This window comes from Xenopus tropicalis, chromosome 4 (genome assembly GCF_000004195.4).
Source record: "Xenopus tropicalis strain Nigerian chromosome 4, UCB_Xtro_10.0, whole genome shotgun sequence".
Lineage (NCBI taxonomy): Eukaryota > Metazoa > Chordata > Amphibia > Anura > Pipidae > Xenopus > Xenopus tropicalis.
The window spans coordinates 84,409,450-84,425,241 of NC_030680.2; positions in this window are offsets into that span (position 1 = coordinate 84,409,450).

Here is a 15,792-nt window from a genome sequence, read left to right on the forward strand (position 1 = left end):
GCTGACCCTTGCCTGAAGGCAAATCCTGTGCTGCAGGAGAGACTGTCATGTTTATAAGCCACAGCCTTTAGAATGCTAATCAGTGCATAGCAATCAGCTTCTGTTTGACTGGTACAGGCAGGAAATACAGAAAAAAAACGAATCCTTTTTACTATTTTGCAGACACAGTAGGGAAATCAGGCACAATCTTCAGCTCCTGAACAGGGTAAGCCACCCAATAGCCTGATGGAAATTGCCTTATCTGATTCTGATGTTTTCTTACCAGTGGAGAGGGGTTTTAAATAGTTTTTAAAAAAGTGGCTTATGGTGGTGAAGGGGTCCCAAAAGCAAGAGCATTGAATCAACACAGAATGAGATTAAGCTATGTGCAATGACGTGGTGCTATTTGTAGCCCACGTTTTGTTATGGCTACAAAATGCCAGAAAATCCCCTGCCATAGACAATACTGGAAATTGTCTCTGTTAAAACACTAAAATTGCGTTATCATTCAAAAATGCCTTCATATGCATTTTTGAATGATCATATGATTTCAATGTTATATCACATACAATTCCCAGTATTGTCTATGGCAGGGGATTTTATGGCATTATGTAGCCACAACAATACGCAGGCTATAAATAGCACCATGTGTTGCCCTAATGACACATGGGGAGGTTTGTTGCCTGTAGATAAATCTGGGCTACCACGGGAAACAAATCTCCCCAAAATGCTTTCCCACCAGCAATAAAGTAAATTGCTGGTGGAAAAGCATATGTGATGCTTGATTTTTTAAAGTCGCCAGAAGTTTGCCAGTTTAGGGAAAAACTTTACATGGGTAAATGCTAAAGTATCCCATGTTATCAATTAGAGATTTTTTAAGCAATTCAACCCCATATAACTGGTCCATATTTGTTTCACCAGGAAGGCACATTCCTTTACATTTTTTTCAGTTCAAATTTGTGTTTAAGTGAGCAACACATAAGGCAATTTTTTTAGTGAATCCTGTATAGGTAACCACTACTTTAGAACTGTGTTATATATATAAAATATTGCTCTTGAGCCACAGGTGCTCCTCCATCTACACCTTGAGAAATATTAACTAACTTTATGCTTACTTCTTTGCAGTCCAGAAGTTTGAGGACATAATTGAATAACTCCTATAAACAATGGGCAAGAGAAAAGAGCATCTAAGACCTATAGCAACAACTTGATCTGGAGTTGGTTTATGGGTATGAGATTTTAGACAAGTACAGTACATGCTTTTATCATCAGTTTTAATGACAGGGTATAGCGTGATACTTGTTGCTCTTCTGCCAGCTACACTGGGAAATCCTGTGCTGCGAGAGAAACTGCCAGGTTTATCAGCCAAAAGTACAGTACAAATACAGGTTTCATTAAGACAGCTTCTTTCCAACTGGCAAGGGCAAGAAACAGGTAATACAGAAAGAAATTTCTGTATATATACAATATATATACACAATCTATAGATATGGTTAAGTTATTGCACATACCATTGTCATGGTATCGTTACATGCAAGACATGCAAGCATATTATTATAATCTTTTATTTATATAATGCCTGCAATGCTTTACAGAGATTATACATCAGTCCCATCTGTCCCTGCCCCAGTGGAGCTTGCAATCTATGGTCCTTATTACATATACACACAAATATACACACACACTATAAAAATTTTATTAGGATCTGATTAACCTGTCTGAATTTAACTTTTGCATGCTAGGCTCATGCATTGTTTCCAAGCATTAACCATTTTCTTAAACATACAGTACTTACAATGAGTGTGACTGGTTCTTTTTTTCATTACACATTGTTTGCAGTAAATCTTAAAAATTAACCTTTACTAGGTAGCCTTTTTTTAGCACTACTTATAGACTCTTTCCAGATGCTTAATTAACACAAGCTATATATTCTGAAAAACAGAAGAAATTATGATATCTTTGACCATATGAGGGCATGTTTTAGTGTATGACAGTTCTTTCTATAATTCTAGTAAATACAAATATGCGTTTAAATAAGGCTATGTCAACAAGTTTTAGTAAACCTTTACATATAAATCAACTTAATGTGAAGCTATTTATATTTAACAGTAACACCAAAAAATGAAAGCAAATGAATGTAATTACATTATAATGCACTGTTGCCCTGCACTGGTACAACTGGTGCCTTTGCCTCAGAAAGACTACTATAGTTTATAGTACAAACTATAAGGGCTCTGGCACATGGGGAGATTAGTCGCCCGCGACAAAACTCCCTGTTCGCAGGCGACTAATCTCCCCGAGTTGCCTTCACCTGCCATCCCACCGGCGACAATGTAAGTGGCCGGTGGGATGGCACACGCGGCGGCGCGATTTCGGGAAATCGCTGAAAAAGACTCGCGAGGCGACTAATTTCCCCGTGTGCCAGAGCCCTAACAAACAAGCTATGGGGGCAGCCATTCAAAGAAGAAAAAGCACAGGTTACTTAGCAGATAACAGATAAAGCCTCATTATATTCTACAGATCTTATCTGTTAACTGCTATGTAACCTGTGCCTTTTCAGATTAACAGTCCTGTACAGATTAGGCCATCTTGTTGGCAGTAGAAACTGTAAGGGCTCTGGCACACGGGAAGATTAGTCTCCCCACCGGCGATTTACATTTTCGCCGGTGGGATGGCAATCCGGGGAGATTAGTTGCCCGCGAACAGGGAGTTTTGTCGCGGGCGACTAATCTCCCCATGTGCCAGAGCCCTAAAGGTTATTAGAGGATTTTGAAATTCTCCAGGATTCAAACAAAGACATCAAGTATATTATTGACCAGTTAAGGCAAACTGTGTTGTGGGAGCTATTATTGATGTATAACTAGTTACAAGTACAATCATATAGTACCTCTGCCCATAGGTCAAGGCTTCTTATTTCTCATTTTTTAGACAGTGCTATGTTCATGTGGATACTTTCTCTTTGCATTTCAGTTCCCTTTGGCTCATCATACCCTTACCTTAATGGCTGGTTTGCTTGGTTGCTCTGCCCTCTCAGAAGCCATGTTCCAATATCTTGCACTTATAAATTCGATAAATGCTGTCTGAAAGTTGGATTAATGGAGAACTACATTCCCCCCCAGCTATAAAAGCCCCCTTAACTGGCCTGCCATGACCCCCCACACTTCTCCCTGTACTCTGTACCCTGCTTGAGCATGCACAGCTGAAGCTGATTTCCTTATTGCCCTAACTGCGCATGCTCAAGCAGGGTCCGTGTCGGCGGTAAGACCCGAAGCTTCTACAATTGAACAGAAAATGGCGCCCAGGTACTCAGCTGCGCTGCTCTGCATTTTTAGGTTGGGGTTTGCTACAGGGGCAGTTTTTTAAGTTACAGAGGATGCGATGAGGGAGAGCGGAGGGGGATTGAGGCAGGCCAGTAAAGGGGGCTTTTATAGCTGGGGGTGTAGTTCTCCTTTAATGTCTCTGAATTGTTAGACTGCTTCTTTGCTATTAAACAAGGAGATCTGGATGCTTAGTTGGCCACAGGGACATAAAAGAGTAATTTGCATGTCTCTATCTGTAACTCTTGAAGTTGGGTTAAGATCTCTCATTTCTATTTTTTAGGTAGTGCTATATATGTAACATGAGAAATGTAAAATGCTCCTTTGGACAATCTCAACCTAACCTTAATGAATGGTTTGTTCAATAAAAAAAATTGTTTGGTTTTCACAGTCACTTAACCAAGCAATAAAAATAAAAACTAATTGTAAGTAATTGTTTTAGAATTGGGGTTACTTTCTTCATTTTGGATTAAAGAGGTTGTTCACCTTTGAGTTAACATTTTGTATGATGTAGAGCAGGGGTCCCTAACCTCTCTTACTTGTGAGCCACAGTCAAATGTAAAAAGGCTTGGGGAGCAAGAAAGGCATCATAAAAGTTCACGGAGGTGCTAAATTAGGGCTAAGATTGACTATTAGGTAGCCTCTATGCACACTATCAGCTTACAGGGGCTTTATTTGGTAGTAAATCTTGTTTTTATTCAATCAAAATGTGCCACCAAGTCAGGAATTCAAACGTTACTAACTGGTTTGGGGGCACTGAGAGCAACATCCAAGGGGTAGGTGAGCAACAGGTTTCTCCTAAGCCACTGGTTGGAGATCACTGCTGTAGAGAGTAATATTCTGAGACAATTTGCAATTTTTTTTTTATTAGTAGTTTTTTCATTATTTTACTTTTTGTTCAGCAGTTCTCCAGTTTGGAGTCCAGCAGCTATCTGATTACTAGGGATCAATTTCCTTAGCAACCAGGGAGTGGTTTGAATGAGAGACTGAAATGTGAATAATGAGGGACCTGAATAGAAAAATAAGTAATAAAAAGTAACAATAACAATAAAATTGTAGCCAACTTTTTTGGCTCTGGGGTGAGTGACCCCCATTTGAGAGTTGGAAAGAGAAGAAGAAGGCAAATAATTCAAAAATTATAAAAAAAAATATTTAATGAAGATCAATTTAAAAATTGCTAAGAATTGGACATTCTATAACATACTAAAAGTTAACTTAAAGGTGAGCCCCCCATTTCAGCTAAACCATAATTTGTATATTCAGAGAGGATTAAAAAATGTTGAGTTGTAAACAAAATATTGTCACATTCAGTTATCAAGAGTTTTGAAGTCACATGACTTGAAGGCTTCGGATCCAATTCAGGTTTGTTTTAAGCCTAGTAAACCTTGTATTTATAAATGGCCTATGCCTCATAAATAAGTCAATGGACTGCATGCAAAAATTTAATATTGAAATACATCATGAAAGTACAGGTGGCAATATTCATTTACTTCAGAGAATATATGATTGAATAGTACATGATTAAATATAATTGTAGATAATTAGATGCCCCTGCTTACAGCTAGGTTCATTTATTAAGTCAGTGTATTGAGAAATGTATTCTTTGAGAAACAGTAAACTGTAAATCTTGCAAGTTTAGAAGGAAATATTATAGATGCACATTAATAATATATTTTCTAAAGCAATCAAGACATAATTGTATATCACAGGGAGCCCCGGCATGTGATAAAAATTGCACAATCAATAAACTCTGCATGCAGTCCATTGACTTATTTATGAGGCATAGGCCATTTAGCAGCATTCCTTCTGCTCAAAATTCTTTCTTTTATCATCTTGTATTTTAAACACTATCCTTCAAGTCAACCCATCAACTTTAAATCTGCTAAACAATGATGCCAGATAATTTACTGACCGTATTATTATTCACTTGTGCAATCACCAGCCTCTCTAGTCCTGCACTTGGGAAATAAAACCCTGTTCTGAAGGGAGAGACTGGGAGGGTATACAGAAGGTGGGGGTCCCAATCCTTTTTATGAACAAAAAGCTTTGACTCTCTGACATTTTCACATTAAAAAAATATTCTTTCTCAAGAGGCAACATGCTAATTTTGCTATATCTTATAAATTATGGTTTTGTTCATCTTCCCCTAACAGAAACTCCTGAGCCAATCACTAACTTAGCAATACCTTCTGCCTATTTTGAGTGTATGTATGTATGTATGTATAACTTTATTTATAAAGCGCCACAAGGGTACGCAGCGCTGTACAGTCTTACAGAATACAAAATTACACACAGGGAGGACGAGTGATATAATAAATAAATAAATATATATATATATACATATATGTATTTATTGTAAGTGCCATGTGGTAAGAGACACAGTAGAAAGGAGGTCCCTGCCCCGTAGAGCTTACAATCTGAGTGGTCAGCAATTCACCACTACTAGACCTGTGAACATATCCTCTCGTGATCCCTGGATTGTTTTTAATGTGTAACTGAAGGCACTCAATCCCCAGAAAGTGGCATGCCAGATCCCCTTTGTTTTATTGCTGTCTGCAGAACAGATTACCAAAAAGCTCCTCCATTAAGTTAGCTGTCAGTATCAGCATTAAAAGCAAGGCAGAAAGACAGAAAACTGCAATATAATTGCTAGACAGAAAACTGCAACATATATATGTCTGTATATGACAGGTAAATTATATTCATGCCCAAAAATATTGAATATTTTACATTTTTATGATCAGGCATGCCAGATCCCCTTTGTTTTATTGCTGTCTGCAGAACAGATTACCAAAAAGCTCCTCCATTAAGTTAGCTGTCAGTATCAGCATTAAAAGCAAGGCAGAAAGACAGAAAACTGCAATATAATTGCTAGACAGAAAACTGCAACATATATATGTCTGTATATGACAGGTAAATTATATTCATGCCCAAAAATATTGAATATTTTACATTTTTATGATCAGGCATGCCAGATCCCCTTTGTTTTATTGCTGTCTGCAGAACAGATTACCAAAAAGCTCCTCCATTAAGTTAGCTGTCAGTATCAGCATTAAAAGCAAGGCAGAAAGACAGAAAACTGCAATATAATTGCTAGACAGAAAACTGCAACATATATATGTCTGTATATGACAGGTAAATTATATTCATGCCCAAAAATATTGAATATTTTACATTTTTATGATCAGGATATATACAAAGACAATCAGTTGTTTAATATTTTATGTCTAGAAAGCTACATGCCCACACAGCAGTAAATAATTTATTTAGGGCCCTGCAAAATTTGGTTCCAAAATGTTCCATATGTGCATGTACGTTTTTTGAGGATAAATGATCAAAATGTAAGTTCTATGAAAATGACTCACCAACCAAGCAAAACATTGTATTCAAAGAAAATAGTACATTTTTGTCAGCTTAATGATCAGCTGATCTCAGGAGGTAAACTTTTTCAGCATTTCAAGAAAGTAAACTGATCAAGCAAAATCAATGTAATTTAATTATGAGTTGTTCCACTCAACTGAAATTCTGCTTTCCATTTATCAAATGGTATTTTGGAGATACTTTTTACTCTTTATCTGTGCTCATAGCCCTATTCTTTTGCCTAGGGGAGTGATTTCCATATATGTTTTTTATTAATTAAAGACTGAGTCTGGAACCTGGCTGGAATTAGCAGCAGACGAAAAAAAAGCTTGAAGTCTAAGGGGCAGATTTAACAAAATTCGAGTTTGTGCTTTTTTCAAGATAAAATTGGGATTGCCGATGGGTTATAATTAATACTCATTAATTTAAGAGTCATCTTATGGTATACAAAACCCTAGCAATGATGGAAAAAACATCTGAAAAATAAGGTAAGGAGAATTAGTATTAATGACTGGTGTAAAATGTAAAGGATGAGTGAGATGGTCTGGGAACTAAAGTTTTACTCACTACCAGCAAGACAACAGACCCAGTTAAAAAAAGGTGCACTCAGGCATAGTCTTAATAAAAAAACAGTGCCCATATCAGGGCCTTTGATTGCAATGGGTTGATACACTACAAGCCCTTCTCCTAAAGTGCAAGTGACTTAAAACCTCCATTAGACCACATATTTACAAATTATTATAATATATACTTAAACATGCACATGATTAAACACAACCCGGTAGAAGCAGCATAGAATATGAGTAATAGAATACCATTTTACTACCTACTGGAACAGGAGCACCATAAGATAACAATAATAACATCTTAAGACTGAATGTACAAAAGTTTCAATACTAGTTTATTTAAATAGTTTTAGACAATTAGCAATAACATGTTCTGGTAGTAACGATTTGCATCACTAGGCACTGTTAATGAGGATATATTTTTCTGGTTAAGCATGGATATTGTGTGTTATTCCAGTACTGCTCTATCTACACAAACATCCTTGCTAAGGGCACCTGAACTTTCATGGCCAGACCAACCAATGGATAGAGTGCAGCAATGCCACATATTCCACTCATTTACTGCAGTTTGGAACCCAGGATCAGTTCAAATCACCAATGGATAATATGCAACCTATACAGTGTTCTGTGTGTTATTTATTATTATTTTTATTATATTCTGCAGGACTATACACAGCGCCGGACTTTGTGCCGCCCTAGGCCCGGGCCTTTGTGGCCTTGCCACAAATCCAGGCCTGACTATACAATGTATAAAAAATAAAAGAATTACAAGCAAACCACGGCGACGTCCACCTGCAGGGTGAGGGTACCTGCATCACACACACAAAACATTAATGTGCTTCATGTGCAAGCAAAATTCCGGGTATCCTCCTTTACTCACCTGAATGTGCCCCAGCCCATTAGTGGTCATTTTTAACTGCATGTGCAAATTTCCCTAAAGTCAGTGTCATATAAAACTGCTTTCATTGAAGGTACTTGCATCAAATTGCAGTTGCACATAGTCACACACTGCGCCGCTCATTCCTTCCTGCCTTCCGTTCCAAATCACTGCTGTTCCTACTGATACAAGGGATCCCTGGAGCTACCAGGTGGTATTTACAGGCTTTCCTGTGTGCTTAGGTGCAGTGCACTCGCACCTAAAGAATCGGGTTTCGACATCACTCTACACACCCAACACCACAAATGATGTCAGACAGACTTTCACACTATTGCATCTAATTTGCATTGAAATGTGTGTGCAGTTGCCTTTGTAGTGAATCAGGTGCATCACCCCTTTGTGCCTGCAATGACACTGGAAGCCTGAGGAAAAACATGGAGATTGAACTCAAAATTGCACTTTGCTTGTTTAAGGATGTAAATGAATTTATAACCTACTAAATCCCTGTTGGCTGGTCTCAAAAATGATCTGCACACTGTACACATAGCTATGGGGGTGTGATAGCAGGGGCTGAGTTACCCGCTTGAATATAACATTTTTGTGCCCTCCACAATTTGTTATTTGCCCTGCTGTCATAGGATGGAGTAACTTGGGACAATCCAGTTGTACTGCAACTATCGAGGGTTAAACTTTTATATATTATAGTGTGATGAAGCCGTTTCCCCCTCCTGCTATGTGTTTTATGAACAGATTTCTTAGAATCCAATATTAGATATTTATGCAACAAAAAGAAAAAAATCAGTGCTACATTTTGTCCACTTGCAATTCAACAGGAATCTGCTGTGTTTAGAAAGGCCAACAGGTTCTTCTTTACCGAAATCCCCATTTGTTGAACATGAAGGAAACTAAATGATTGCCCTGGAACAAAATAAAGGGCTCATTTACATCTGCAGAGGCAGTGAGCAAAGAGCAATTTTGAGCCATGTTTTTTTCCCACAATGCTGCGTTTTTTCACAGAATGAAAGTGTCATTTGTGCTGCATGCAGGAGTTTCGCCTGACACAGTCGCACTGCATCTGCCTCAGTTGTGTCCACTTTGGCAAAATTACCACAACTGCATGCACACTTTGTAGCAAAGTGGATACAATTACGTGGAGATCCACCTAGTGTAATTTCTGGTGTCTGACATGCAAGTGATGTTTACACCCGATTTTTTAAAGTAAAGTAAAGTTGGGATTTTGGGGGCACCAGCCCAGGGTAAAAGGCGATTTAAGTCACTTGGGGGTGCCTAACATTTTGGCACCCCCAAGTGACTTAGCCTTTCCTTCTCCTTTAAAGGAAAAGTAACACTATGCGGCGATCGTTTGATCGATCCTAGTCTGACTTCTTCCTATACAGAAGGAAGGCTATTATCGATCAATCGATCGCCGCATAGTGGATGCTTCCCCTGCATCGCCGTTTCGCCTTTTTTCAAATGACCGGACGCAAAGTTTTAACAGATATTTTCTAATAAAGCATTCAAAATACTAAATGGTTTGCAGGATAGGGCAATTATTGGGGCAGGGTAGAATAGATTTTTTACTTAAAAATTTTTAGTGTTACTTTTCCTTTAATGTATGCCACCTTTCAGGCTAAGTACAATCTTCCTTAGTTTCTGGTCATAGTCTGCTACACTTCCCTGCCTTCCTTCCCAGTGTAACATTAGCCCGCCCAGCAGAGGGAGTGCTACATGGAGCTGAAATTACTAAGGGAAAGCAATGCAGAGAGCTGGAGAAGGTGCTTTACCTTATTAGTAAGATAAGCACACATATATTCCTTTATATATCATCTATTTTTATAGGCTTGTACTATATCAGAACTGTAGGAGTGCCGGTAAAGTTTTACATAGTTGTAATAGATTCAATGTTGAACTCATATAAATTAGAAGTACACCCAAGAGTTAAGTCTGAGGTGAAAACTGATTCTTTTGGGGCTATCTAGATTAATTTTTCTAGGAAATGAGAGGGAGTGATAAAGGATTTGGGGTGCTAGAAATATGTACTCTTTTAAGGCTTATGGAAGAAATGTTCAGCTGGAATTGGTTATTGTGGGGGGCTTAAGTTTTGGAACTGCAGATATTAAGCTGAGCTGGACTGGCTGGTAATTGACAGAAAAATGCAAGAGACAATCTGTGGAACTTAAAAATGGATGCTGCGAGTTGATTGTAAGGCAGTTGTTGATTTAGAATTAATCTCATATTAAGTGTTCTAAGAGAGACAGCGTTATGTAACTGAACAGAGTTAAAGAAAAATTTCAGCTGTAAAGGACCAATGCCACCAAAAAATTAATGATTTTTTTTCCTGTTACCCTAACTGCTCCAAACTGAATTTTTACATCAGATTTATACCCATTATATAAGCATTTAAAAGTCCCAGCTGTCAATTATATATTGCCTGACCCGCTTCTATGCCTTAAGCATAGGGGTGGACCAGATAGTTACTTTCACTTTCTATTCAGAACTTCTTAGATGTCACTGCACTCCTCAAATTCCCCCTCCCTCCTCACCATCTAATTGTGTTACCAGTGCATGGATATGGGTATTAGGTCCCCCCATACTGGCACAGAAACAAGATTTTAGCAGGATGCACAGCTTGCCTTAATAACAGTGTCCACAAAATGGAGCCTGTCTGTTTTCTGCAATTGTGAATTCCAGTGCTGAAGGAAACAAGTTTAAAATAATTTATATAGTGTAATTGAAGTTTACTTTGCTTGACAAACACAATAGAAAGCAATCTGTAATTATTTCTTAGGGTGACAGGTCCCCTTTAAAGTTGTCAATGTATGTGTGTGACAACATTTTTAAAAAATTGAAGGTGTTTTTCCCTGCGTTTCCCTGTGCTGGATCTTTCATGTGTTTCAGCACAGGAAGAAATGCAGGCCTATATATCCTATTAGGCTGTACTCTATGTGGCACAGGTAAGCTCCTAACACAGCAAGTTGTATTCCACCTGCATTCCACACTTGCCTGTGCCACAATGACTACAGTCATATAGGAAATACAGGGCTGCGTTTCTTTTTGTGTTCCCCAGCGCTGAAACACATGCAAGATCCAGCGCAGGAAAACGCATGTAAAAAATGCTAGTCTGTATGAGTGTGGTTACTGTTATTGCATATAGATACTTAATATTTTTAGCCTTCCCAAACAAAAAAATCACCATCCATCTATGCTGAATGGTATGACTTGCACATATTTCTGACTTTTTAACTGAGTTTTATTCATCACAAACATATGGAAGCCATGTGTAGCTGGAAAAGAGAGTATGCCATATGGCTCGAGAGAATGCATGACAGATTTGGAAACAAAGGAAGCTCATGGGAGGCTATTTTTTCTACTGTAAAAAATAAACTGAACTTATATTATTAGAGAATATGTAAAAATCATCCTTGTCAGCAAAAATAGCTGTTGTTAGCTTGTTAGTACCTTACAGTGAAGGAGGACCACAACAGATAACAGGAACCACAACAGATAACAGGAACCACAAAAAATTATGACAAACTCTGATTTTAAGATTTTATTGGACTATTGATTTTTAGTAATCAGCTAAAATCCGGTTAAGGGGGTGGTTTACCGTCATAATAAAATTTGTATATGATATTCATAATAAAATTTGTATGTGGTTTTCTATCCACAAAGCAAGTGTTTTTAAAACAATTGAACAATCGACCAATCATTTTGTGTATTCGTGAATACAATTGTGTTATCTATATAATCTTATGTTAGTGCATATATAATTAATTCAAATTCAAAAGATTTGGATTGGGCACTCACTGTTCTGTTTTGCATTGTTGATATGTATTTAAGTTTGGTTGATTGCACTATCCTTGAGGTCCTAATAAGGACCGAAATATCTGAATTTTGTGTGATGTGCTGACAATATATGGAATTTTAATTAGGGTGTGCCAGTCTGAAAATGTATTTACTATACAAATTAATTTGACTGAGCACCCCGCTACATGGAATTTATTAGCATTGGAGAGCAGACACTAGATATATATATTCCAACAGCGTAAGTTAGTGCCGGTGCCCCCTGTAAGGGCCCTCAAAGGGGCCAGGAGAACAGCTGCTCATTGCAAGAAACCTTTATTTTGCCCGCCCACTGCCCATGTCCCACCCACCCCCCGCCTGTCTCCACACTTCCCTTCTGCCAAGTGCAGCTTGGGAGGGGGGATTTTTTTCTTGTATTTTGTATTAGTCCCTAGAGATGGATTTTATACATTGTGACCATTGAGGAACTCAATAAAACCATTATATAACAGTCAAATAAAAATGTCCCCACTGAAAAAAATCAAACACATATACGTGAGATGTAAATTTGCAATTTTATTTTTAGCAACAAGATACTGAGTATATTTTGTAATTCATTTTACAATTTAACAAGAGCTTTTCCGTTTTACTACTGTATAGGCATGAAAAATGCCCAATCACCCTTAATTTGGAAAAAAAATACCTAATCAAGCTTGTCTGAATATTTTTAAAATAGATGTGGAGGGATCAGCTGTTTTATTCAGTATCCAGTGGATATTTAGCTACTCCTTGGATACAAGTGTTAACTCCGCCATGACAGCCAGTGCATTTCAGGGGATGCTAGGAATCATAGGTCTCCAACAGATGGGGTGCCACTATTTTTATGGTATAAAGTGCTATAAATATAATGACTTTTTTCAGCTGATAAATGTATTTTAATACACTGTGACATTTTACCAGTTTAAGTGCTAAACACTCTTACTAAAGGGGTTGCTCACTTTTAGGTTAACTTTTAGTATGTTATAAAATTGCCTATTCTTAGCATGTTGTCAAGTGGTCTTCATTTTTATTTTTTAGAAGTTTTTATTATTTGACTTCCTTTTCTACCTCTTTCCAGCTTTCAAATGGGGATCACTAACCCCAGCAGCCAAAAATAATTGCACTCTGAGCCTGCAGTTGTATTTCTATTGCTACTTTTTACTATTTATTACTTTCTTTTAAATCCCCCTACACTTTATATTCCAGTCTCTCATTCAAGCCACTGCCTGATTGCTGGGGTAAAGTGGACCATATAATTTGGACTGAAATTTCAATCTGGAGAGCTGCGGTAGAAAAAGCTAATTAATTCAAAAAAATAAAATATGAAAAACAATTGCTAATTGCCTTAAAATACCACTGTTTGTGTCAAACTAAGGGGCTGATTTAATAAGACACGATTTCGAATCCGAATTGGAAAAATTCCGATTGGAAACGAACATTTTGCGACTTTTTCGGTAATTTTGCGATTTTTTCGTATTTTTTGCGATTTTTTCGGCGTCTTTACAATTTTTGAGTAAAAACGCGAGTTTTTCGTAGCCATTACGAAAGTTGCGCAAAGTCACGATTTTTTCGTAGCATTAACACTTAAAAGGTGCAAGTTTTAACGCTACGAAAAAATCGCGACTTTGCGCAACTTTCGTAATGGCTACGAAAAACTCGCGTTTTTACGCAAAAATCGTAAAGACGCTGAAAAAATCGCAAAAGATACGAAAAAAATCGCAAAATTACCGATCATTGCGAAAAAAACGCAATCGGACGCATTCGGCCCGTTCGTGGGTTAGTAAATGTGCCCCTGAGAGTTAAGTTAAAGGTGAACTACCATTTAAACCTTTGAGTTACTTTTTGTTCACCTTTGAGTTAACTTTTAATATGATGTGGAGAGTAATTGGAGACAATTTTCAATTGGTCTTCATTTTTTATTATTTGTGTTTTTTTAATTATTTCACTTTTTGTTTGACAACTCTCCAGTTTGGAATTACAGCAGTTATCTGGTTGCTAGGGTTCAAGGAGAGGGCCTGAATAGAAAACTAAGTAATTAAAAGTATAAATAATAATAACATTTTAGCCTCACAAAGCAATAGTTGTTTGGCTGCTGGGGTCAGTGTCCTCCATTTAAAAGTTGGAAAGTAGAAGGCAAATAATTAAAAAAAAATATTAAAAATATAAAATACCGAAGACCTATTAAAAAGTTGCTTAGAATTGGACATTCTACTAAAAGTTAACTTTAAGGTGAACCACCCCTTTAAATATACTTATCCTAAAATATGTTACTAAAGACATCTAGTGAAAACACTGTAGAGCACAACTAAATTTAACAATTGTGCCAATCTATCATGTTTCTTGTGATCCATAAACTGCAGAGCAAAATTTAAAGAGATGTTTTCATGATTATTCAATCTACTAACCTTTATTAGGTTACATACCCACTAGGTTTTCACTGTGCAGCTGCAGTACATCCCAATGCCTTCTTCTCTCCAGCATCTCATCAATTAATTGGTTTAATTCTTCCCTGTGGGTCTGTGCTGATGGAAAGGGAGACCAAACACTAAACACAGAAAAAGCAGATCAAGACCTATTTTTTCATTTTGACTGAGATCTGTCCCTGTGGGTACAGACCAAGAGGGAAGGTTGTAATAAAGTAACTCATGTGGCACTTCACTCTGGAGTGCACCACGAGACAACTGCATAAAGCAGAATTTCTGAACATCATTTATAGGTCTCACTTTGAAATATGGTGAGGCCTATGTGGACTTAAAGGAAAATGAAAGTCAAAATTAACAGGCTATACCACTTATTAGTTCTCTTTGAGTAAAGGTAGATCGCTATAGTTAGGGCTCACCAAAGAGAAGATCTAAGTAGTTATTCAAATTTTAAAGTTTCAGCTCGTTTAACCCATCGGCGTCGCCATGTTGAAAGAGGTATTGCTTCTCCTGTTCGCTCACAGCTCGATAGTACGCATGCGCAAATTCTGCCCGCAGCTCCGTGTAAATGTAAAGGAATCGAGCGTTGTCATAGCAACAAGATGCTTTGATTCCTATTGGCTGGGGGGCGGGCTAACTGTAATCAGGGTGACGCGGCTGCAAAGAAAAGGAAAGGGGTATTCAAATAAAGCATGCGCAGTAGCAGTGATACCGCTGGAATGCGACTCTCCTGTGCCAGCGGCAGCGGTGTGGGAATATGCGAGATTTTGACTACATTACCCAGCCCTGTGACTTTGGTTGTACAAGCAGTGCGTTTACATCTCAAAGAAAGAAGGGACACAGGATCCACTCTGCACAGCAGGTTTTATACAGAATGCCTTTCTTTTCAGCCACTAATGTTTATTAACCTTTCGTTGTCCTTTAAGTGCATATTTATTACAATGTGTAAGCCAGCATCACCAGTGATGTTGCCCAAAGCAAGCAGTCAGCAATGTAGTCATTTACAAGGTAGAGAACAAAAGCAAAGATCTAGTTGGTTGCTATGGACAACATCACCGGTGATGTTGGCTTACACACTATAATATATATACCCCTTAGTGTTTCCATACACATGGCAATAGCTGCTGATACTTCTTCATGGATTCTAAAGTTGCCTTCTCTTTTGTACAGAAATGTGAGCACAAAAGCAATTCACGAAATGTAAAGCGTTATGCAACATCAGTACAACATTAGTATTTGCAACTAACTTTAACTAAAAGTGAAATTTCAGTAGTGATCTGTAACGCCTAAGTAAAAAAAAAAATAGAAAAGCAGCTGAGAAATGCTAGTGGGTACATAGCCTTATAAAGGCACATCACTTTAGTTGGAATTTTCTGGCACAGAAAAACAATCACTTTATACAAAAAGAGTGGCACTATGTACAATGACATTCTGCACATTAAGGCAAAAAG